This window comes from Rhamphochromis sp. 'chilingali' (assembly GCF_963969265.1).
Source record: "Rhamphochromis sp. 'chilingali' genome assembly, chromosome: 9".
Classification (NCBI taxonomy): domain Eukaryota; kingdom Metazoa; phylum Chordata; class Actinopteri; order Cichliformes; family Cichlidae; genus Rhamphochromis; species Rhamphochromis sp. 'chilingali'.
The window spans coordinates 7,008,874-7,022,020 of NC_137936.1; the positions used below are offsets into that span (position 1 = coordinate 7,008,874).

The 13,147-nt window shown below is 41.3% G+C and overlaps 1 protein-coding gene across 2 annotated transcripts in view; it reads right to left on the bottom strand.

The window, feature by feature from the left end:
• The window catches only part of cntn4 (contactin 4), a 215,764-nt gene that overhangs the window by 176,029 nt on the left and 26,588 nt on the right, over positions 1–13,147 (bottom strand). The window lies entirely within an intron of this gene.

Genomic DNA, 13,147 nt, shown 5'->3' on the forward strand with positions numbered 1-13,147 from the left:
CTGAACTCATGCACGCCCCGTTGCATGGCAATGGTTGGGTAATTACTGTCTGATGGGTCTGGACAGGGCAATCTAATGGGTGATAACCCTCATCCAAAATGTCTGTAAAAGCCGTGGTTAAACCCTGGAACAGAGATTGCACCACCGCTATAAGTGGATGCCCAAGTTTCACATACTGAAGGCGTTTAGGCGGTTCTCGCTCCCTATTTGATCGTCTAGCAGAACCAGGTTGGTCTTGGCTTCCAATCAGTGTCTGGTCTACTGAGAGCTCTTCAGGAGATTCATCTGTTGGTGACTCATTTGACAATCCCATTTCAGTTCGACCTGCCGCCTCAACATCCGTAGACAGGTTTGGAGCAAGAGAAGATAACCCGGGATTCAAGTCATGACAATCACTTCCAGGTGCAATCCTTTCGGTCTCCATCTCTGCTGGTGGATTTTGGTCATCGCTCACGATTTCTGTGTCATGACAGTGACTCTCAGACACTGGAAGAGTTGCTGAATCTGGACTGTCAACAGGTAAGTTACATAACTGGTCAGTCTGTGGATTGCAGCTTGGATATCGAGCAGTAGAACCTTTAACTGAGGGACAAAATTCTGGAAGTTGTGCATCTTCCCCAGAAGACACTGATAAATAAGGGTGCGTTTCTTGATGAATGGTGACCGTAGGTATCTCAGAACTGGGGGCGTCTCTGAACCAGTAATTGGGGAAAATCTCATCCTCAGCCTCTGAGAATTGATCGGAGTCTGCAACTGGACTGAGACGTGTTGCTGGCCTGCGTCTTTGTGTCTGCCCTACAGGCTTGTCACTACTCTCGTTGGGGAGATAGCCACAAGGGAGTAATAGGTCCCTATGCAATGTCCGCAGTGGACCATCTTTCTTCTCAGGTCTCACAGTATACACTGGAAGGGATCCTGCTCTGCTTACGACTATGTAGATGGCTGCCTCCCACTTGTCTGCAATCTTGTTTTTTCCACGAATGCGGACATTTCTGACTAATACTCTGTCCCCTACCTCCAGATCTGAAATAGTCACACGCCTGTCAAATCTGGATTTATTCTTTTCTGCTATCTTGGCAGCATTTCCAGTAGCTACCTTGTAACTCTCTTGTAAGTGGGATTTCAGATTTTGCACGTACTGTGAGTGTGAAATCTGTTGCTCCTCTTTCACCGGCAGCCCAAAAGCCAAATCCACCGGCAGGCGAGGCTGGCGACCGAACATAAGCTCGTATGGTGCAAATCCAGTCACCTCATTCCTGGTGCAATTATAAGCATGAACAAGGGGCTTCACAAAATCACGCCAGTGAGACTTGTCTTTGTTTTGAAGAGTGCCTAGCATGTCCAGCAATGTGCGATTGAACCGCTCCACTGGATTTCCTCTGGGATGGTAGGGAGTAGTTCTAACCTTCTGTATGCCAGCCATCTGACAGAGCTCTTTTATTGTGCGAGACTCAAAATCAGGTCCCTGATCACTGTGCAACTTTTCTGGGAACCCGTAATGCACAATAAAATTGTCCCATAGGCACTTAGCTACTGTGCGAGCCTTTTGATTGCATGTTGGTATAGCAATTGCATACTTAGTAAAGTGATCAGTGATCACAAGGATGTCTTTAGCTCCACTTTTGTCTGGTTCGAGAGAGAGGAAGTCCATACAAACCAGTTCCAGTGGCCTTGTGGTACTGATGTTGACTAACGGTGCAGCTCTGTCAGGCAACGCCTTTCTGCGCACACATCTACCACAGGTCTTTATTTTCCTCTCTACATCCAAGGCCATTCTGGGCCAATAGAATCTGGCCCTAACGAGATCTAATGTGCGCTCAATGCCCATATGACCTATATGGTCATGCAGACTGCTCAAAACAGTCTCTCTGAGCTCTGGGGGCAGTATTAGCTGGTGAGATACCCGAGACCCGAGCTGGCGTCTCCGGTATAAGATGCCATTTATAAGCTGAAACCGACCAACCTCTCGAAGTAGGAGTGGAAGATCTGGAAGTTCACCCCTTAAAGTAGGCGGTGGGCTTACCCCATGCTCAAGTTGGGATATGACATGCCTTAGACATTGGTCAGCTCTCTGTTTATCCATCAACTCAGCCTCAGTCAGTTGAGGAATAACAGGCAATCCTCCAAACTCATCTTCTTGTCCATAGCAGTCAGGCACAGCATCAGAGGACATAGCAAGAGTTTCAACAAGAGTAACACAGCCATCCAAACTCGGATTAACAGAGCTGGCGCTATACACTGACTGTCTTTCACAAATGGCTTTCACAACCGCTTGGTTGGCTTCCTCGAGATTTTCAAGATCAGCGAGATGACCCTGAGTGAACTGGAAAATGCGCTCCCTCTCTTTCTGGGATTTCAGATCATCCACAAGAGCTCCGTGGGGTCTACGGGATAACCCATCCGCATCCCAGTTTTGCTTCCCAGGACGATACAGCAGCTTGAATGTGAACGTAGACAAAGCTGCGAGCCATCTGTAGCTCGTTGCATCAAGTTTTGCAGTCGTCAATATGTACGTCAAGGGATTGCTATCAGTGACAACAGTAAAGTGATTCCCATATAGGTAGTCACTAAACTTTTCTGTTACTGACCACTTAAGCGCCAAAAACTCTAATTTGTGCGCTGGGTATCGAGACTCGCTATGCGACAGCCCTCTGCTTGCATAGGCTATGACACGTAACTGCCCTTCCTGCTCCTGGTACAAGACAGCACCAAGGCCTGTAGTGCTAGCATCAGTGTGGAGCACATAAGGCTTTTGAGGGTCAGCGAACCCTAGGACAGGGGCAGTTGTCAGCTTTTCAATAACTGACTCAAATGCCTGCTGGCAAGCTGATGTCCAACGGTTCCCAAACGGCTCTTTGGGATGGTGATAATGCTCTTGGCTGTCTCTTGATCTACCCCTTTTGGTTGATTGAGGATAGCCCTGAGTCAGATCATTGAGGGGCTTCACAATGCTGGAATAGTCTTTTACGAACCTTCGATAATAGCCAGCGAACCCAAGAAAAGATCGCAATTCCCTGAGGGTCTGAGGAACTGGCCAAGTACGAAGGGCAGAGATTTTCTCTGGATCTGTCTCAACTCCATTTCTGGACACTATGTGTCCCAGGTACCGCACTGAGGTCTGGAAAAACACACACTTTTCAGGTGATAACTTTAATCCAAACTCTCTCAACCGAGTGAGCACCTCCAACAACCTTGTTTCATGTTCTTCCAGGGTCTTTGAGAACACTATCAAGTCGTCGAGGAAAACTAGCACCTCTTTCAAATGCATATCCCCCATGCACTTCTCCATTAATCTTTGGAATGTGCTTGGCGCATTTGTCAGGCCTTGCGGCATGCGGTTAAATTCCCAGAAGCCCAAAGGGCAGACAAAGGCCGTCTTGGGTTTATCCACTTCATCTACCTCGATTTGATAATATCCAGACTTTAGGTCAAGCACAGAAAACCACTGGGAACCAGAGAGAGCCGCGAAGGTGTCTTCAAGCTTAGGAAGCGTGTAAGCATCCTTTATTGTCTGAAGGTTGAGTTTTCTGTAGTCTATGCACAACCGGACCTGGCCATTCTTTTTACGGACTACCACAATGGGCGAAGAGAAGGGAGACTCGGACTCTCTGATTACACCTGTATCAAAAAGCTCTTGAATGTGCCTACGGACAGTCTCAATGTCTTGAGGGTGTAGCGGACGAGCACGGTGTTTGAAAGGAGCCTCGTCTGAGAGCTTGATGTGGTGAGTCACCTTGTCGGTTCTTCCAAAGTCCAAGTCATGTTGCGCAAATACATCTGGCATGTTGTTAAGGAGTCGTGTGATACGACCCTTCCACTCGGGAGGGATTGGGGACTCTCCAAAGTTGAAGTTACAATTGGCCTCTTGAGTGAGATCTGCCTTTTGCAAGTTAACCACACTCTGCTCCTTTGACAAAATACATTGGTAAGCGCTAATGTCAGCAATTTGACATTTAGCAGGAATGACAATGTCATGTTCACATTGGTTGCACTTCTGACACAAAATGCTGTGAAATGCTGAAACACGGCTGACGAGCTGACAGGGACGAGAACAATGCGAAGAATCATGTTGAGCTGGTGCAGAACTGATGTTTGTGATGTCTTAAAACTGACCAGCCAATATTGACTGGAACACTAAAGTCAGGGGGGTGGGGGTGCACAGAATTGGAGGGTTAAAGAACTACTAACATTAAGCCAATTAAGAAGCTATGCTTCTATATTGTACTTTTTACACTATCCGGATAATATATTCACAGAACTTCATCAAACCACTCTGACTGTTTGGTGCTATCACATCTACTTCACTTCAATCATTCCGTTGATGATGATCTGCTAATGACAACAATAACCAAATTCATCTTGATCATAATCATAATGATCGCAGAGCTGATAGCAGCAAAGCTATTTATGTTTTCTTGTCTCGGGACAGAGTTTCAGTCAGTGCCTTTGTTGAAGCTGCGCATTTTCCGAAGCTTTCCAAAGTTCGACATACTGGTCACTCTGCGACTGATAAACAGTTTATAAGCGACTTGATCTCAATTTAGCTCTTAATTTTAGATCTGTCTGCTTTGTATGTGGGGAGATGACAGTAATTAAACTGTCACTCTTTAAGCTGCAGTTTCTTCTCTATATTCATGTCTGGAGAAAAAAAAGAAAAGCCCAAAAAACCCTACTGTTTAAAAACCCTACTCTTACCGTTTACCTCCCAGTGTAGGATGTTAAATCAGGTCGATTGCTATATATTACTATGTTATCGTTATCTGGTTTTTTTGTGGTTTTGTCAGGAAATCTGCTAAAAATAATCGTATGCAGTCATAATAAATGTGGCTAAACTGACAGGCAGGGGTTACAAATAAGAGGATATCAGCCTCCTATTCATCTCTGACTGCCATTCACAGTAGAATTGCTTTGTTCTGTCAAAGACCAATTTCCATTCTGACAAGTAACAGTATATGAGTTTATAGACCATGGCGTGGCATAAATAAATTTTTAAAAACTGGGTTTAGAAGCATCTAAGCGAGTCCACTTTGTAAAATAAGCTTCTCATCGGCTCACACCAACACTCTAACAATCTGCCTTCAATCGCAGAGCAAAAGATAGCACATCATCTGAAGAGGCACATCAAACATGTTGTGCAGATGTGTGCGCATGTGTGTGTGTGTTTTTTTACAGAGCCTCTGTGAGGAGTTCATTAAAGATAGCGTCCTCTGTGATTGTTCGAGATAATACTCAAGGGTCTGCAAATGGAACAGATACAGCTGTGACACGTCAACCTTGAAGAAAGCGTGTTTTCTCTGCTGGTGGGCGTGCCGAGCTGAATGCCCGGGCAAGGCTGCGAGAATGCAAAAGACTTCATAAGTGGGTTCAAAGTGACGAGACTAAAGAATATCTGCATGTATCTTTCATGCATCCCTGTGACTGTTAGAATAGATAGCTCTGTCACAGTGCATAAGTAGCTCACTGAGCTGGATAAAATCATTTTGTAGAGTCAGGACACTGATGTATTGCATATGTTTTAACAGCAAAGACTCCATTTCACACGCGCCGAGCTAGTAAAGCACTGAATGAAATCCAAACTTTAACAGGATGATGATATATTTGTCATTAGCAGTACTGTTATTGCTGTTCTTTCTGCCACCTTTCTGTCAACATTGTCACTCCAACAACAATTTCTGTCTAATATGCAAATATCGTGTTATAAATATAATCTCCATTCCAGCGTGATGGTTAATATTTTTTTAATTGCCAGTCTCCCTGACCTACTTTGGCTTATCACTATAATGGATTAAAATTCCTGTAAACAGTTTTATGCACCTTCTTATTCAGGCACTCCTCAAAGGCTTCTGATTAAACGCACATTGTCATCTGCTTTGCTCTTTCTGTTTTTCAGGTACCTGTGAGCAGATTGTTGTTCTGCAGAGCCACACTGGGGCATGTGGTATAAACTGATGTCATCACTTAGGGCTATACATAATGGAATTATTCGAATTTCTATCGATTGGAGTCATTTGGTGTTTACAGTTTTCTTCTAAACAGCCACCAGAGACTGCGGCAGGTGGAGGATTACAGATACTCACAAAGGCAAAGAAAGAGAAAAATCAAATGCCGTTTGTTATGAGCTCTCTGTCTGATTGCGGCTGCATACAGTCGGCTCTGTAAGAATTTGGAACGATGACAATTTCTGTAGTTTTCTCACGATGAAATCGGAGTGCAAGGTTTTAGGTTTAATTCAAGGTGTCAAGCAAAAGTATTGTATTAACTGTTTAGGAACTGTAACTGCTTATATACACAGATCTCCATCTTTAGAGACTCACAATTAACTGATATTGTCCGAATGCTAATGGTGCTGACTATACTATGGAGGAAAACAGAAGTCTAAACAAATGCATTTCTTTCTATTCACAGACCTGTCTGTGAGTAGTTGAAGATGAGGTGTGTGGATTAAGCTAACTAACTAATGCCTCAGGCACAGCAGAGTAATGGCAATCTCCTAGTGGGTGCACAGATTTTTTTGCAACCAGTTGATCACCCAGAAGCTGAGCATGCAACATTCTCAACCTTTAGGCAACAACTTTTGATTACAAAGAGATTAGTTAATGGTTCAGGAGAGTCCTGCGTCTCCCTGAGCCTGGTTCTGTTCAGAAGTTTCTTCCTCTTAAAAGGGAGTTTTTTCTTTCCACTTTGGTTACATGCTTGCTCATAGAGCATCATTTGACTGCTGTTGTGATTTGGTGCTATATAAATAAAACTAATTAAAACACACAAACATGCACATGGGCTACAGTTTTAAAACCTATGTTTAATTTCAAATAAAGCACTAAGTGAGCCACACATTAAAAAAGCAAACTCATCTGGGACTCTCCTCAGCTCTTACTGGAACAGTGGCGCGGCTGCCCCTCTGTTGGTCTTCCATGGTTTCTTGTGTTCTGGGGGCCTCTGGATGTCTGGAGTTTTGATCTCCTCCATACCTGCTTCACACCCTGGAGGACGGGGCTGTGGCCCCCCCACACTCCCTAGCAGATCGTTACATGGAGAAACCTTTGGAATACAAGCGCGCTGATCCACACAGGTATGCACACGGGTGTTCACTGCTCGTAGACCCAAATTACACCTTTCTTGGCTGCTACTTCGAAGCACATCTGTCCTGCGTGCTGCACAACAACATTGAATATTTAGTATTTACTGCTGTTTACACTTAGCTAGATTAATGCGATGGTGTTGTGTTTAGTATGTTGCTTTGTTTTTTGTTTTTTTTGTCTTTTTTTGCTTGTTTTCTATTCTTCTCTCAACAGGTGATCCAGGAGATATTTTTTTTCTCCCCCCCTTTCTCACTGTCCCTCTCCCCTTCTGTTTTTCCTTTCCTTCCTCTTTCTTTCTCCCTTTCCTATCTCTCACTCATGTCTGTCCCGTCTGTAACATCTGAAAATAAAATATAATAAATAATAAAAACAAAGATCGACCAAATGGACCAATACGGCAATGCCACGATGATCCATTTGGCAAAGTAAATCCATTGGGTATCCTTGTTGGTCTTCAGACAACAATTCTGATGGCTAAAGAACCAAATGGGACAGGCGGAAAAAAAAAAAGCAAACCCTGAAGCTTAAAAATGATTTGACCCTGGTGGAAGTTTTAGAGGTAGATGCTTCAAAGCTTAAAACCAGACAGGTTTAATCACTTGACACTGCAGAGGTTCTTGTCTTCACGCAGTGATTATTGTAACACTGTCCTTTCCGGGTCACCGAAGAAAGGTTTTAGAGGTTTACAGATGGTACAAAATGCAGCTGCTTGCATTTTAACCAAAGATCCAGAACTGAAATCTCTTATCTGGTTGCCTTGTCAGGTTTGAACAGATTTCAAGGTCCTGTTGCTCACCTACAAAGTTTTGAACGGTTTGGCGTCTTCACATCTCTCTGAGCTTTTGCACCTCTACGTTCCATCGTGTGCTCACCAAACTCACGATACTGGCCTTCTAAAAGTTTCTAAAGACAGCAGAAAAGCTATTGGGGAGTATGCTTTTTCTTTTCATGCCCCATCTTTGTGGAACAACCTCCCTCAAGATATTAGGCAGGCATGCTCTGTGGAGCTCAGGTAAAGACCCACTTGTTCACCCAATCCTCTTAATTCTAAGCCTAAAGTTTTTACTGTTTTTTATTGTTGTTCCCTTTTGTTTCAGCAGTTTTTAAACTGTTTTGCTTTTAATTTTTTTTAAATCTTTTTTATCTTCAAATTGCTGTTCAGCACTTTTTGAAAGCACTTTATAAACAGAGTTATTGTTATTTTTGTTATTTTTTTCAAACTTAATAAAACCAAATCTGTAAGATTTTAAATCTTCTTAGCAACATGCTTGTTACTATTTGATTTGCTATTCAAAGTGTTTTTTATAAACTGTCTCTTGTGTCTTTCTTTTCTTTCGGTGGACTGGATGTATGGAAGACTGCCTAGTATTTATTTTGTTGTGATTCCAGCTACAATATTCTCCATGGGCGCTGTAAAACAAAGCTCGCGAAGCACTGAATATCACAGATAGAAGATGTATATCAGTAGATACTCTTTCACTTCAGTGGAAGTAAGACGATTGAACTGATTCAATCTGCACACGCAACCACAAAAACACATTCACACCAACCTCAGCAGCTACTCTCGAGCAAAGCAGCAGCTTAATGGCTAACAGCACGGACAAATTTGATCATACTGGGCTGTTCCCTAGAGAGAGTGTGAGTATGGGTATACATCACAGAGTACTTAGCAATCAATCCTCAGGTGGAAAAAAATAAAAGATACATAGGCCCTACCATTATATCATCCTCTTCATTGTGGATTCAGATAAATATAACATTCAAATAAACATTTACCAAAGTATAACACAGAGGATGCTTTGTTAGATTATCACTGTTATTCACATCAGCAGTTAGCTTGAGGCAGTTATCTTTACATTTGAAATATTAACGAGGCTGACTCTGTGAATCATTTATTGTAACTAATGTAGATATGATCTGCCCAGCTCATCTATTTGTTCACACCTTTGTATAATTATGTCTGATTCTTAACATTTAATGCCTGAACAGCTGAACAACTACTAATTTTTTCTCGAGTGTAACAAAATATTATAAAATAAATAAAATGTACACATTTCTGTGGGTACATGCTTTATTATATGTTGGATATCCATGTATTATCCATGCAGCATGGAAATGAGTAAATAAGCTGGAAGTATATGTGATCTTTACATTTCTGGTGTCTGCTAGACAAAAAACAAGCGGGCACAGGTTTGCCAGAAGAGGAAAGTATATCACAGGTTATGATGTGGTTTGATTGCGTACAATAGATTATGATCCTGGATGAGGTTTGTTGATCAACCTTCACTATAACAATACACACACAAAAACAATCTTATTTTAACTTCTAATTAAATAAACACAGAAGGGAGAATTTTTTGGGGGGTAAGCCAATTTTCAAGGTGAGAAACAGAGGTCATCGAAAGAGCACTAACGCTAGCTTAGCACTAATACTAGGCTAGATGGACAGCTTGGACCACTTCACAGGGTGAAGGACAAACGAGCGCAGAGCAAAATTACACAAACTAGAAAACTATTATATTATACTTGACATAACATGACAATAGACATGAATGATGACAAAATAGTTATTCTTCTTACCTCAGTATGATGTAATTTCCCGATCAAACCAATAATAAAACACAAGGAATAATTTTAATGAAAAACTTGTAAATGTGAAACCTTAATAGAAGAGACCAGAGAAGAGCAAACTTCAGACCTGTTTCCACTTAGCTGACAAATTTAGTTTATGATTTCCAAACTCTGTGGGCTGGAAGACAGATGATACGTCTGCTCCTCCCTTGGATGACCTTTTTATTCTAGAAGTAAAGGTAGCAATGCAAGTATGATTAGCAGCCCATTGTTATCGCCGCATGAGAAAATTGTCTTCAAGATGCTAGATAAGATTTCCTCACGTACTGTTTTTGGTGCTTATATTGAAATTGATATAACAGTAACAAACAGTGGTGAAAACACCCTAAAATCAATGAAAAAGTTGGGTCAGGAAGTGAAGCACATTATATAGAAAGCAAGAGTTTTGAAGCTTAAATTAGAACGATCATCCACCCAAATGTCCTCAGGCAGCTTTCTCCAAAGGTCGTGATGCCAAAAGTTATAAATTGAGGTGACACATTCTTGTCTTGCAGGCTTCCTACATTTTGTGAAACCCACAGGCCGAACAAAGACATCTGATAGAGGAAGAAAACAGTAGCTCACTATACTGTTGATTACAAGAGGGTGACAAAAGCATTGTTTGCCATACACATTAATGTGCAGACAGTACAGTGGTGAATAATAGATGAAATAAAGAATATAAAAAACAAATGTGTCACTTGTGGTTACGACTGCATTCTGTCTGCCGTCTGCTGCGGGGATTTTTTTTTCAGGCCAGTGTCTAAGAGCATACCTCATCAAAATGTTCAGTGTTTAAGCCAAAATTAGGCAAAGCAGAAAACGAAACTTTATCACTTTGTCATTTCAAGTAGGAGAAAATCTACTGCAGTGGCTAAAAAGGGTCAGCTGAAGTACAAGGATACACCGGGGAGCTGTATCAAGGCCAACACATGAGTCCTGTGCTGCTGATTAGAGATGCCAGGCATGCTTTTAGCTGAAAAGAAAAAGCCATGACAGTGAATTAGCGGGCCAACTACCCGAAAGAATTCACAACAGGTTGTCCTTTAGATAGCCCGACGTGTTGGAAACAGCAATGTCTTGTCAGCTTCTGAGGTCATTCCTCATTTCAGTTGAAAATATTTTCCCTATAATGTAATGTAGATCGTGCTCCTCAGATACAAAGGAAGCAAAAATTACAGGCATCACACATAAAGTGTTTTGGTTTTTAATCAGTTGCATGATTTGCATTTTCACTCTAACCTGATGGTCATTTACTAATAGAAATAAACAGCTTTCATTGAGTGGACTGGATTTTATTTCACCCTGTGTGCAGTCTTAGTACAGTAGTCTGTGACTCAAAGCCACCATTGGAGTCATCAGGCACTAAAGGAGTCCTGCAGCAGATGGCAAAGACCCCATAGGCTACTGAAGTCAACATCATGGATTCAGTCTGGGATTACATGAAGAGACAGAAGCCACTTAGACGGCACAAATCCACAAACAAACTGTGGCAAATTCTCCAAGATGCCGGACATTTTCACAATTGCACTACACTGTAACATATAGGGTGGTTAATTACTATGAGAATATAGGAGTCTGCAAGTTGATACTGGTGTACTTGGATTTCTAGTAAATATGCACAGACTAAACATTGTGATTCACACAGTAATTGTGATCATTAAATAGGATTGTTTACTCCTTCAAATTAAAACGACATTCTTTTTCTTTTTAAGGAAATTTACCTCAAAAGGGACAAAACCTTTACTGTGCTCAGCTGCTGCTGTCATCTGGCTCCTTTTCAGATCTTCATATATATATATGAATGAATAAATTTATACTGTCTTTCATGAGTCACTATTTAACCCTCCTGCCATCCTTTAAAAAACTCACACCCATCACCCTAGGGACCATTCTCAGCCACGCCATAAAAAGACCATATATCCATATTTTATTCCACTTTAAATTAGCCAACCTTGTAAAACTACTTCTCCCTGAAATATTCATGTAAAGTTTTAATTATATTTTCGTTGTTTTAACCCTTCAAATCCCAGTGTTATTACATGAGCGCCCTGTGTTATAAGCCCCAAAAACCAAAAAACGAAACTAAATATTTCCACAAAAAACCAGTTGAAGTAATATGTGATTGTCATTATAAGTAGGCCTTTAGATGGACCAAAGATTGGCACCAACATACATTTTGACCTGCCATTATTTTTTTTGCATTTTTTTTTGCAATTTAAAAATTAAAACTTCAAGGCCCTGAGTCTTCATTGACATCCAAGAAAAGAAGAAAAAATTAAATCATATGATGATAATTTGGGGTTGAAAAATAGCGTTTATAATGGAAGTCAATGGGCAGAAAATGGTCCCCAGGGTGATGGGTGTGGGGATTTCTGCTGCTCAGCCATTTTAGGCTGATTTAAGGAATTCACACTGGAATATTAACATTGACAGGTAAAAACTATCCTGTGGCAAGTTTGGTTATATTCCACTGAACACAGTGGAAATGGCAGCCATTTAACACATAGCAGTGGCACAAAAAGGTCCCAAGAAGGCAGGAAGGTTAAAAAATACTGTAATTACTTGTAATGTTTTACTTTTTTAAAAATAATTTTAAACGATAAAGAAATTGAAGAGATGCAATCGGCCTGCAAAAAAAGATAAATTAATAAAAAATTAAAATATGAAATGAAGAAATCCTTCACTTCTTTGGATGTGTGCGATGCAATTGCACAGTTGATGCTGTGCATTTGGTTCAGTGCATCTACTGTACATGTCTTTGTCACAAGTAAATCCAATTAATCCATGAAGATGGTCAGCAGAACTGGATGTGTGACAGGCTGCGTGGGTTGCTTCCTTCAGCTCACTTCTGTCTTGCCTTGTTTTGCTTTGACACCATGAATCTAAAGTCTGCAAGCCTCACTGGTGACAACAGTGCTGTGTTTCTTTTATGGTTAACACTGACCGACTGAATAGGATGTGGGTGACGTGCACCGTCTATGAATAGTTGAGACCAAACAAAAGTCTTATAATTGCAGACTGTACATAAAAGATGGACTTGTTCACTATGACATCAAGCACTGGCAACTTAAGTCATATTATAGACGACTGCCTCAAACTGAATATTTTGGCTGCAGACATCACCAGTGAGGGTGGATCTTACTGAGATCTACTGCGAGCTCACAGGAAACACAGTAAAGCGTATCCTGCTTTATGTCCCTCTGAACACTAATGTGGGCCATGGTTTACAAATATTATTTGAAAGTAGTGACTGAATTGGGACCATAAACTAATCAGGAAAATGTTTACTGAGCTCATGCTCCTTCAGTGATGCAATTTTACCTTGTCTCAGTCGCTGACTGTCACAAGTTATTATTGCAGAGTACATTTAGAAGATGCCAGAACTCTTTGAGTTCGTGAGGTCAAATACTGCTGTTTTGTCAAAGTCGCTGCCACGTTAGAAATACACACAAGGT